We start from the raw sequence: 13,744 nt of genomic DNA, 5'->3' as shown, positions 1-13,744 counted from the left end.
GAATGTAAATGGTACAGGCATTATGGAAAACGATACGGAGGTTTCCTCAAGAAATTAAAAATAGAACTACCATATGATTTAGCAATCCTACTTCTTGGTGTATATCCAAAGGACATGAAATCACTATCTTGAGATATCTGCATCCCCATGTTTGTTGTAGCATTGTTCACAATAGCCAAGACATGGAAACAACCTTAGTGTCTATTGATGGATGAATGGATTAAAAAATGTCACACACACACACACACACACACACACACACACACACACACACGAATATCCAGGCTGTGAGAAAGAAGGAAATCCTGCCATTTGCAATAACATGGATATTATGCTAAGTGAAATAAGTCAAGCAGAGAAGGAAAAATACAATATGGAACCTAAAAGAACTCATAAAAACAGAGTAGAATGATGGTTGCCAGGGCCTGGAGATATGAGAAAAAATGGGGAGATGTTGGTCAAAGGGTAAAAACTTTCAATTATAAGATGAATAAATTCTGGGAACCCAATGTACAGTGCAATGATTATTAGTAATATTACTATGTCATATATCTGACAGTTGCTAAAAGAGTAGTCTTAAATGTTCTCACCACATACAAAAGAAATGGTAATGTGTGATTTGATGAATGTGTTAACTAATTTTACTATGGTAATCATTTCATAACATATATGTATATCAAAAAATAATGTTAGGAATAACAAGATCTAATATTCATTGAACACTTACGGTCCTTGTACTATGTTAGTACATATATACCCATACATGGACAAGCCCCCATATATGTACACCCATTTTATTTATTTATTTATTTATATTTTTTCCAAGTTTTTTTAAATCACCTAATGTTCATCAGAACAAATGCACTTCTTAATCCCACCCTTTATTTCACTCTTTCCCCCACCAGCCTCCTCTCTAGTAATCATCAGTTTGTTCTCTGTAGTTAGAGTGTGTTTCTTGGTTTGTCTCTTTTTTTTTCCCTTTGTTCATTTGTTCTGTTTCTTAAATTCCATGTATGAGTGAAATTCATGTAGTATTTGACATATGGTGTTTGGCTTACTTATTTCACTTAGCATTATACTGTCTAGCTCCATCCATGTCATTGGAAATGGCAAGATTTCAAGCTTTTTATGACTGACAAATATTCCACTGTGTGTATATATACCACATGTTCTTTATCCATTCATCAATCAGTGGACACTTGAGCTGCTTCTGTATCTTGGCTATTATAAATAATGCTGTTATAAACATTGGGGTGCATGTATCTCTTTGAATTAATGTTTTTGTATTCTTTGGGAAAATACCCAGTAGTGTGATTGCTGGATCATAGGGTAGTTCTTAACTTTTTGAGGAACCTCCAACTAGAGTGGCCTCCTAGAGTGGCCACACCATTTGCATTCCCACCAACAGAGCAAGAGAGTTCCTTTTTCTCCATATCCTCACCAACACCTTTGTTTCTTGTGTTTTTTATTTTAGCCATTCTGACAGGTGTGAGATGCTATCACACTGTAGTTTTGATTTGCGTTTGCCTGATGACCTTTTCATTTGTCTATTAGCCATCCATATGTCCTCTTTGAAAAAAATGTCTATTCATGTCTTCTGCCCATTTTAAATTGGAATATTTGTTTTGGGGGCATTAAGTTTTATAAGTTCTTTATGTATGTTGCATACTAACCCTTTATCAGATACATCATTTGCAAATATCTTCTCCCATTCTGTAGGTTGCCTTTTAGTTTTGTTGATTGTTTCTTTGGCTGTGCAGAAGGTTTTTATTTTGATGTAGTCCCAGTAGTTTATTTTTGTTTTTGTTTCCATTTCCTCAGAAGACCTATCTAGAAAGAAGTTGCTACGGCAGATTCAAATAAGTTATTGCCTAGATTCTCTTCTAGGATTTTTATGGTTTCAGGTCTCACATTTAGGTCTTTAATCCATTTTGAGTTCATTTTGGTATATGGTATAAGAAAGTGATCCAGCTTCATTATTTTGTGTGTTGCTGTCCAGTTTTCCCGACATCATTTGTTAAAGATATATCTTTTTTCCCATTGGATATTCTTTCCTGCTTTGTCAAAGATTAATTGACTATATAATTGTGAGTTCTTTTCTGGGTTTTCTGGGTTTTCAGAGTATAGGTCTTTCAACTCTTTGATTAGGTTTTTTCTTAGATATCTTATTATTTTTGATGCAATTGTAAATAGGATTGTTTTCTTAATTTCTCTTTTTTGTTGCTTCATTATTGGTGTAGATTTTATATCCTGTGACTTTACTGAATTCGTTTATCAACTCTAGCAGTTTTTTGGTGGAGTCTTTCAGGTTTTCTATATATGGTATCATGTTCTGCAAATAGTGAAAGTTTTACTTCTTCCTTCCTGATTTGGATGCCTTTTATTTCTTTTTCTTGTCTGATTGCGGTGGCTAGGACTTCCAGTACTATGTTGAATAAAAGTGATGATAGCAGACATCCTTGTCTTATTCCTGAACTTAGGGGAAAGGCTCTCAGTTTTTCCCCATTGAGGATGATGTTAGCTGTGGGTTTTTCATACATAGCCTTTATTATGTTGAGGTATGTTCCCCCAAACCCTACGTTGTTGAGGGTTTTTATCGTGAATGGATGTTGTACTTTGTAAAATGCTTTCTTCACATCTATTGAAATGATCAGATGGCTCTTGTCCTTTCTTTTATTGATGTGACCTATTACATTGACGGATTCACAAATATTGAACCTCCCTTGCAACCCAGAAATAAATCCCACCTAATTGCAGTGAATGAGTTTTTTTTTTTTTAAGATTTTATTTATTTATTTGACAGAGAGAGATCACAAGTAGACAGAGAGACAGGCAGAGAGAGGGAGGGAAGCAGGCTCCCTGCCGAGCAGAGAGCCCGATGCGGGACTCAATCCCAGGACCCTGAGATCATGACCTGAGCCGAAGGCAGCGGCTTAACCCACTGAGCCACCCAGGTGCCCCGGTGAATGAGTTTTTTAATATATTGTTGGATTTGGTTTGCAGTACTTTGTTGAGGATTTTTGCATCTATATTCACCAGGGATATTGGCTTGTAGTACTCTTTTTTGTGGTGTCTTTATTTGATTTTGGTATCAGGGTAATGCTGGCCTCATAGAATGAATATTGAAGTTTTCCCTCCTTTTCTAAATTTTTCGCAATAGTTTGAAAAGAATAGGTATTAACTCCTTTTTTTAATTAAGTAGGCTCTATATCCCACATGGAGCTTGAAGTCACGACTCTGAGATTAGGAAGTACAGGCTCTCTTGATTGAACTAGCTAGGAGCCCCAGTTTGGTAGATGTTTGGTAGAATTAGCCTGTGAAACCATCTGGTCCTGGGCTTTGTTTGTTGGGATTACTGATTACTGATTTTTGGGATTATGGATTACTGATTCAATTTCTTTTTTGGCAATTTTTATCCCCATTTTAAAGATGAGAAAGCTGGGGGCACCTGACTGGCTCAGTCATTATGTGTCTGCCTTTGGCTCACGTGATGATCCCAGTGTCCTGGGATCAAGTTCCCTGCTCAATGGGAGTCCTGCTTCTCCGTCTTCAGCCCCTCCCCCCACCTTTGTTCCCTCTTTCACTCTGTCAAATAAATAAATAAAATCTTAAAAAAAAAAAAAAGATGAGAAAGCTGAGGCACAGAGTACTTTTTTTTTTTAATTTTTTTTTTAAATTTATTTGACAGAGAATACAAGTAGACAGAGAGGCAGGCAGAGAGAGGAAGGAAAGCAGGCTCCCTGCTAAGCAGAGAGCCCGACACGGGGCTCGATCCCAGGACCCCGGGATCACGACCTAAGCCGAAAGCAGAGGCTCTAACCCACTGAGCCACCCAGGCGCCCCCCACAGAGTACTTTAGATATGACTAAGATCACAACATAGAACAAGTGGAAAGTATGTCAGGATCTGAGAAATAAGTGTTTGGAAATGGGATATTTGCCATTCAATAGACGTCCTTTCGGAAGGAAAGGAGGAAAGGAGGGAGGAAAAGAGAGAGAGGAAGGGAGGGAGGAAGGAAAGAAGGAAGGAAGAAGGGAGGGAGGAAGGGAAGGTTGGGGGGAAGAAGGAAGAGAGGAAGGAAGGGGAAAGGAAAGACAAAAGAGAAGGGTGGAGGGAGGATGGGAGGGAGAGAGTTGTGGAAGGAAGAATAAAAACACTACCAAGAACAGGTCATCAAAAGTTGAGAGATCTTGAAGTTGGAAGGGGTCATTCAGAAATGGAAAGAATAATTGACCACAAGGTGAAATTGTCTCGGAGACAACAAAGGAACAAAGTTGCTCTGTGGATTCATGTTTTAATTCTCAGGAACAGTTTTCCTATCTCGTACCGGGTTCTATATCTGGCTAGTAGTAAATGTGAGGAAGGCTTTGTATATGCTTGATCTATGTCTTGGAACTTTTGAATTTTGGGGTAGAGGAGAAGGGATTCTGTGCTAAAGAATGGAGTAGTAAGGATAAAGGACTGGGGGGGTGGACGATGTTGGAACCAATCTCAGTCCAGCCTCTTTTGCTGGATTGGAGCCCCAGAGAGGAGAGAATGGGACTGTCTTTGTGAAAACTTTGAGAGAAGCTGCATCAAGGCCCAAATGACAAGGAAGGGTCCTGGGTGTGAGGTCGCTATTCTTCCCCTTCTCCCAATACCCTGGGGCTCTTCACAGATTTCCAGAGCAGATTTCCGGGACAGACATTAAGGTTCTCACTAGGGAGAACTACTAGCAGTGTCCCTGGGAGTTCCCTCAAGGAGGTAACAGACGTTTCTCAAGGGCTGGAGCAGATACTGCAGCTGACGGGGCTGCGACACCAGCTTTGTTAGCAGAACAGAGCGCTGGAGAGGCTGCTCAGGTAAGGACTGCAGGAAGCTCATAAATAACCCCAGCGGGACAAAGGAGGCCTGGCTGGAACTGGCCAGCGGGTGGTTGTGATGCAATTTGATGATACAGCCACACGTGTTTTGTTTTGGGCAACGATTTCACTCGGTAAACCAAAAGGGAAAATCGCTTCTCGGCCTTTTGGCTAAGATCAAAAGGGAAAATCGGAAATATGGTTTTGTGGTATAAGCTCATGAATACAATGTGATTGAAGGGTGAAAATGAATGGAAAGTCGAATTACATTTTACGAGAAAGAACAGAGATACAGATATATAAATATATTTAGATATATGGTATATGCATCCATCTATAAATAACTCTAAACTATAGAGTTCTATATTTTTATATAATTATATATATAATATTTATAAATAAATAAAATATTTAAATTTTATAATATAAATAAATTTTATATTTATTTATAACAATATAATGAATAATATAAAATATAATATTTCATATTTATATATAAATATAAAATAAATATAGTAATATAAAATAAATAAAAATATTTATGTTTATATAAATGAATGAAATATATATAAATTATATATAATTATATTAATATAAATAATATATAATATATTATTTATTATATTTATTATTATATTATAATATAATATAATATATATAAATTATATGTATATAATTTATATATAAAAATAAGATATTCTTGAATGTTTTAAGTGAATGTTTTTAAAATGTAGAATTCATGGTGGGTTGCCGTATTCTTATGAACTTAGAAATCATATGAAGTGACCCAAGAAGCCTCATAATGTGGGCTATTTGGGATTCTATGATGTCCGAGATCAATGGATACGTGACGTATATAAAGCTGTATTGCTACGAAGAAAACTGAAGGAAGCAAACATTTAAATTTGGAGTTTAACGTGGACTGTCCCTCCTAGGACTCTCTCCTTCACTTACCCGACTCTGGCCACAAGAGCCCCCTGGCTCTTCGTCCTTGATCTCAAGACTCACTCCAATTTTGCATCTTTGCACAGGTGGTTCCTTTTATGTCTGGAATTCTCTTCGCTCCTTATTTAGTAACTAACCCTCTCACTTTCTTCAGGGCTTTGCTCAACTGTCACCTTATCCAAGAGTCTACTATTGTATCACCCTGTTTAAAATTGCAAATCGAACTTTTCCCAGTTCCTCATGCTGTTGATCCCCCCTTTACCCTACTCTAATTTTTCTTTTTTTATTGTATTTATCAATTTCCAGCATGCTACACAATTTGCTTATTTCTTATGTCTGTTTACAGTTGCTTCTCTGTGCCTGTCTTACCCTTCCTGACTGCAGTGTTACTCACCGTTTGCTTTGTGATTCACTGATGGATCCAAGTGGCACATAGTAGGCCCTCAATATTGCTAAGTGAATAAATTCATAGTGTGAGCTATAGAGAAAATTCTCTGGCTGCCTTATTTTATCACTTTCAATGCTGTTCCCTCTAGTTCACCATTTAATGTTCCTTTAAAATGATTTGAAAAAATTAAGAGTGAAAAATTCAACTAATAAGTGACTATGTTTGTAACATACAAAAAGAAATTATATCTATTCCCCAGGGAACTGATTAAGGACTGACCACTTAATTTGGATAAAGAGACCCATTCTCAAAACAACTTCATTATGAAGCAGTTATCAGTTTCTTTTGTGAAATGTATTTGAAGGGTTATTATAATACATTTTGCAAAGGAAACTCAAATTATGTATACTCTTCTTTTAACTTCATCTTATCTTTTTCTTAGAAGAAATAGAGTAGTATTATTGTCTCGTTTTTACTGTCAGGGAAAGTGATTTACTTATCTCCACTCTCCATGACTGAGAAGAGAATCCAGAAGTCATGACTTCAGCAACTCATCTAGAAAGACACCAACCAGAGAATCTTTGCAGGGACTGGCTGATGTAAACTAGGGAGAAAACCAGGTGTAATCTGACTCCTGAATGATTCCTGCACTCCCTAAAATAACCAACTAATTAATAACTTGTGTACAGATAAATTATTTCATCCAGTTTTTCACCACAGGAGGAAAATGTCCACATGAAGGGCTCACTTGGTGGGGTTGAGGCAGTGTCTTGGTGTCCTCTAGGATGAATCTGAGAGTGCTTCAGTGGCTGGCACTGATCTTCCGTCGTTGTCTTCTCTAGGCTTGCTGTGTGCTGGGGATGAATCACCGTGTGGGTAGGAATTAATTTATGAAAATACAATCTCTTCTCTAATGAGGGAACCTGGCAACGAATTTACTTGAATGGGTCATCCATCGTAAATGACTAACCTATGTATATTTAAAAGGAGTTGCCCACAGGAATGGTCCTTGCCTCTTAAGAAAATGAGTAAACAGGCACCTGGGTGGCTCAGTGGGTTCAAGCCTCTACCTTCGGCTCAGGTCATGATTCCAGAGTCCTAGGATTAAGCCCCGCATCGGGCTCTCTGCTCAGCAGGGAGCCTGCTTCTCCCTCTCTCTCTGCCTGCCTCTCTGCCTACTTGGGATCTCTGTTAAATAAATAAATAAGATCTTTAAAAAAATGAGTAAGCACTTAAATCTTAAGACTTTGAGTCATGAGGCCACATGGACTGGTGGCAAGGAATCGCTTCCCTTAAGGGGTTAGCCGCTGGTACTAAGAAAAAGGGGTAGCCAAATGGGTTGTTATGGAGACGAGGGATGAGTCATCTGCTTGCCTTTCTTTCTGGTAATCTTGAGTCATTTTAAAGATTGATAAATTTCATGCCCTTGCTACTAAGCGGGCTTACCCCTAATCGTAGGATCAGACATATTTTGGCTTTACTTCCTTACTCCCACGTTCCCATGCACCCCCTTTTGGTGCCAGTTTTATGCCTCTTAAAGCTAACAAAAGGATTTTGCTGTGATCAGGGTGTGTCCGGGAACTTATAATTTCTACATATGTGGTAAAAAGGACTCGTTAGTATCCAACCTGAAGCCTACATGAACCCTTCTGAGTGTAAAAAGCAATCTAATAAAATCATTAAAAATATTATTGAGTAACTTCTACTTACAGATCACTGTGCAGTTTGAAATACGGGACAAGCCCAGTATTAATCCTCAGGCAATAGGCTGGCTGATTTCTACAGATGCAGAGATTTTAGGACCATGATACAAAAGCAAGCACCCTAGAAGAGGCATCTCTCCAGGACGGGGAGGCTCAAACAACAGATTCATCTTCTCACAGTTTTAGAGGCTGGAGGTCTGAGATCAGGTTGCCAGCAGGGTTGGTTTCTTCTGGAGAAAGAAGATTCCTTGGCTTCCAGACGGCTGTCTCCTTCCTGTGTCCTCACATGGTCTTTCCTCGGGTCGTGTCTTTGTCCAGATTTCCTCTTCTTATAAGGACACCACTCATATTGGATTAGGGCCCGCCTTAATGACCTCATTTTAACTTAGTTACTTCTTTAAAGCCCTTACCTCCAGATACAGTTGGTCTGAGGTACTGAGGGTTAGGACTTCAACATATGGAATGGGGGGGGGGGCACAGGTTAGCCTACAATGGAGAGAGAAGGGGAAGGAGTGGAGAGGGGACAGTTGTTACTTTAGCTAGTGTGGTCAGGGAACATTCTTCCAAGGAGGTTGTATTTAAGCTGAGACCTAAATAATGAGGCGAGGGCGGCCGTGAAAAGATGTGAGGAAAGAGGACCCTTGGTTTTGGCTCACGTTGTGATCTTGGGGTCGTGAGAATGAGTCCCGCGTTGAGTTCTGCACTCAGCACGCAGTCTGCTTAAGACTCTCTCTACCCTGCTTTCTCTCTCTGTCAAATAAATAAATAAATCTTTTCTTAAAAAAAAAAAAAAAGATGTGAGGAAAAAGGGGAGAGTAGGTTGAATGTCCCTGAGAGTGGCGACAGAGACAAGCCCCAGAACAGACATGAATTGGGCATCTCCTGCCCCAGAAGCCCTCTCCTTGCGTGCCTCCCTCACAGGGTGGCTCCCAGCAGCTATGTTAGCCCCTCATGACCCCTCACCTCAGAATCCGCAGTGAACTATTGAAACAAGCTGAGCACTGGGATTCTCTCACCTGGGAGCTGGGATTCAGGCCCCTGAGACACCATCAGTCACTTGGTATGCATGGCTGTGAGACAAAACACGTGGCGAGATCTGAAGTATTTAAACTCCTGGTTCCAGGTCTTTTCCAGGCCTTTCTTTCTGCATTTGGATTGTATGTGTCATCCTTGCCACCACCACCCCTGTACCCCCTGGCTTTTTAAAATCCTTTTTTTTTTTTCTTCTCAGGCTTGCTGGAACTGGTTTCTGTCCCTTGCCACCAAGTGACCCCCTAACACAGAACACAGGCCCTCAGGGGCCTGCCTAGAGTCTGCTTGACTGGGGAAGGCTGGGCCCTCCAGTTGTGTAGCTCTAGAATTACATGAGGAAAACTGGCTTTTCCGTGATGTCACCTGAGCTACTGCCCTTTGACTCCTGTTCCCAGAATCTCCCCCACGGAATCTCACACGGCCTACCCAGGGGCATGGGACACACCCTGCTGCCCGGAGATCTTTTCTGGGAACTTGACCTTGGGCTGCATTTTCTCTGCAAGGCAGCCTGTCCACTGTCAGCTCAGGCTTGCTGGGATCCACAATTTTCTGGTCTTCATCCCTAACAAATCCCCAGGAGTGCTGGCCTCCCTTCTGCTGTATTCTGCTTCCTGCCTATCCCTCGGCAGATTCTTTCCTCTTCTCTCCCCCCACTCCACCCAAATCATACTTTCTTTCACACACACACACACACACACACACACACAAATTACATTGCTCTCTTTATAGAGATTTCCCCCGGCGTTTACTAAAACTGAAACAGTCGAAAAAACTCTGCCTGTGACCTCCCAACTCGCCCATCTGCTAGGTTGGGGAAAGAAGAGGTAAGGAGGCCCACGGGAAAGTACATTGTACTCTACTGATAAGCATCACCCCCCTGGAGCCACAGAGCTCTCAGTGCAAACGGAACTACAGGCATCGCTGGTTTGTAGCAGGGCGGGGCAGAGCAGGACAGACAGGCTCTTGCAGTGATCCTTCCAGATCTGTACATTGGCACCAAGCTGTGTATATTTTCAATGCATCTACAAGTCAGCAACCATAAATATCTCTGTGGAATAAAGGGGAGATCTGATTTGTGCAGAAAATAGGAGAATGTGAAGGAGGACATTTCCCCTCTCAGAACTTTCGAAGGGCATGCCATGTGCTCGGAGTGCACAGGGGCAGAATCAAGGTCATGAGCCTTGAAGAGAAGCTAAGAGGCATGCGCTTAGGGCCGGCTGTTTACTATAAACTGTCTATTGCCCACCAAAGGCCATTCTAAGCCATGCCCGGAGCATGAGGCAGCAAATGGTGGGAGGTGTTTTTCAGAAGAGGGCTAATTCTTTCTCATCCAAGTTGTCAGTCAAAGCTCTCCAAATTCCTTATTATCATTAGCTGCGATGATAATGACGATCTTGGGACACTCAGAGCTACTTGCCCATGGTCCCATCCAGAGTAAATGTCAAAGGTGTTACAATTAAATAAGAAGCTTCTGTTTGGTTGTTCTAGATCTAGCATTGAATTGGAGATGGGGTAGGAATTAGGTCATGAAAAGTGAGGTTCGAGGTTATAGAGATGAGAATGGGCATTATAACGTTGAAGTTAATAAAAGCCCTTCCAGGGGACAAAGAAAAGTCGGAGCTGAAGGATTGACTCCTGGTGATGGACTAGTGTAAGAGCAAGAAAAAGTAATCTCCCACTGGAATAGAATTCTGGGGGAAGAACTGTTACTTATTATCTCCCTCACAGATAAACAACAGTTTCAACTATAGCCATTATCACTACCCACTATTCATCCTGCCTCTGCTGCCAGATGGCTTGTCCCGACATCATTCACTCAGACATAACATGTCTACTGCAGAGCACACAAAGGCAAGACATGCTCTCTGCCCTCAGGGAACTCCCGACCGTTGGGTCAGACACCCACATACAGAAACAACTCACTACAGTGCGGTGTGGTAACCGCTGGAGCGGAGGAATAGGACACATGCTATGGGAGGACGGAAGAAACAAGTCACCCTTCTTGGGAGGCAGAAAGGTGGGGCAGGGCCATGGAAACAGCCTGACCAGAGCCACCAAGGGCTGAGTGTACTGACGTGGTAGCAACACGGACGTGGGGTTTACCACTGGCCAGGAACTCCTCCCCAGGCATTTGCTATACTCTAACTCATTTAATCCTCACGACAGATCTGTGAACTAGGTATGATGATTTTCCTCATTTTGTTGATAAGGAAACTGAGGCTCAGAGGGTCAGATAACTTGCTGAGGATCACGCAGCTAGCGAGTGGTAAAGTTGCGGGTGTGAAACCAGACAGCGAGGCCTCGAGTTGTGCTGTGAACCGTGATGCTCTTCTGTGCTTTCCGTGAGTGCCCACAGGACATGTGGTGGTGGGTGGGTGGGCTGTAGTCAGATTCTGAATGGCCTTTAGTGTTATATGCTTTGTCCTAGCATGAGGGAGCCTTTTAAAACAGATATGACTAGAGGTGCCTGGGTGGCTCAGTTAGTTAAGTCTCTGCCTTTGGCTCAGGTCATGGTCCCAGGGTCCTGGGATGGAGTCCAGCACTAGGCTCCCTGCTCAGCAGGGAGTCCGCTTCTCCCTCTCCCTCTGCTATCTGTGTGTGTGTGTGTGTGTGTGTGTGTGAAATAAATGAATAAAGTCTATAAAAAATTTTTAAAAGTGGGTTATGGACTTTGGAGAGGGTATGTGCTATGGTGAGTGCTGTGAAGTGTGTAAACCTGGCGATTCACAGACCTATACCCCTGGGGCTAATAATACATTATATGTTTTTTGTTTGTTTGAATAGATTTTTTTTTGCTTTGTATCTAGGAAAACTTTTTTTTTTTTAAAGAATTTATTTATTTATTTGACAGAAATCACAAGTAGTCAGAGAGGCAGGCAAAGAGAGGAGGGAAGCAGGCTCCCCGCTGAGCAGAGAGCCCAATGTGGGGCTTGATCCCAGGACCTTGAGATCATGTCCCGAACCGAAGGCAGAGGCTTTAACCCAGTGAGCCACCCAGGTGCCCAATACATTATATGTTAATAAAAAAATTTAAATAAATAAAAATTTTAAAAATGATGCAGAAATGATTGGGTAGATCTTTGCTTTAGGGTAATGAAGCACAGGCTGGATGAATGATGAACTGGAGAAAAGAGAGGCAGGAAGGAGACACAGGGGCATAAGAGTCTATCATGATACTCCGAGAGAGCAGTGGCCATGGGAGTGCAAAGAGGTTCTCTCCATCTGTTCACCAAAGAAGCTTTAGAGCTGAACAGCTGGTTGGAAAATAGTGGCATGTGTACCAGCCCCTGAAGCAAAACTGGTAACTGAGCACAGTACTTTTTCTTGGTGAGGTCAGATGCTGCCTCAGAATCCTTCTCAACACAGTTCTCTCCACACAGTAACTGCAACCACTAATTGACCAGAGTTAGGGCAATAGATGAAAGCTATTTGCCATCCCTTGTTGGGACAGACATTTCAGGCATGAACTCTAATAGGACTCAACAGTGGATGGAATGCCTGAGTGAGGGAAAGAGGCTGGTCACAGACAACTTGGAGGCTTCTGACTTGGGTGCCTGACTAGAAAGTGAGGTTATCGATTCTGATAGAGAACAGAGGAGAAGCGGTTGGAAGGGGGAAACCATGAGCTTTGTTTTGCAGATACTCAGACCTCAAATTCGACAGGGCATTAGCGTGTAAAGCTTGAGGTGGAAATTTAGGTCCGAGCTCTGGAGAGACGAAACTGGAACTCTGGATTAGAAGGAGTATCACTGAGTTGTAGAAAGGGAACAACATCTCTCAGAATAGACAGAATGGAGGAGGGCGAAGGACAAACACCCTGGGATGCCTGTCCCTCAGCACTGTGAGGAGAAAGAAGACAGCACTGTCTGATAGGGAAGAACGTTAGCAGATGGAAGCCATCAGGGATGTTAGACCCAGCGGAGAGGTCAAGAGCAGCGATGAAGGTTGCAACGAGGACTCGGTAATGGGGAGATCCTTGTCACCAATCTTGAAGGAGCACTTTTGATACTATGGGGTGGGAGGGAACCAGTTTATGAGGTTTGATTTCTGAAAAGAAGGTGAGGAATATAAAACTATTCTGTTAAGGGTTTGGAGTAAACCAGAGGGCATTGCTGACATTGCTGATGGGCAGGAAGGATCAGGTGAACAGGAGATCGAAGTCGGAGAGGGGAGGCAGCAGGTATGCAGAGAAGCAAAAAAAAAAAGAGATGAATTAAGAACAAGGAGGAGTCCTTGGGAAGAACAGACACTTATCACAGAGTGTAATTTTATGTTTACTGGCGTGATTCATACGAGTCCAAGGTTCTTTTTTGGCCACTGTTTTATCCATGGTGCCCAGTAAAACACTAGGCACTGAATGAACACACAGTGAACAAAGTGAATGAATGGCTGACTTCGCTGCTTCTTTGTCGTGAACAAAGGAGTCACTAGGGCTAATGTTCTTAATGGTAGGAGATGGAGGAAATCATTTTTAATTGGTGATAAATGAATTCACCAGAATTCATATAAAAGCTCTACCAGAATTTTCATTCTGAAGGCAAAGAGAGAGAAGGAAGGCAATAATCATTATTTCCCTTAGAAATACACATTAAAAGTTGTACAAAGACTTCTGAAGGTCAATAATTAGTGATGGAGGTGGTACTTCCTTTATAATTTTCTCTTCTTTCAAGAACACTGAAGATAAATGCAAAGTAACCACCTCTGTTTTCTAGCATTTATCTGGTCGGCAGAAGCTTTCTAGAATATATACGCTTTAGAGGTGCACTACTTCTTACAGCATTTAAGTGTCATCAGGTCTGGTCAAAAAGCGTTCTTTCTACTGATGTCTTTTCTTT

This window comes from Lutra lutra, chromosome 7 (genome assembly GCF_902655055.1).
Source record: "Lutra lutra chromosome 7, mLutLut1.2, whole genome shotgun sequence".
NCBI lineage: Eukaryota > Metazoa > Chordata > Mammalia > Carnivora > Mustelidae > Lutra > Lutra lutra.
Note: the sequence above shows the minus strand (reverse complement) of the source record.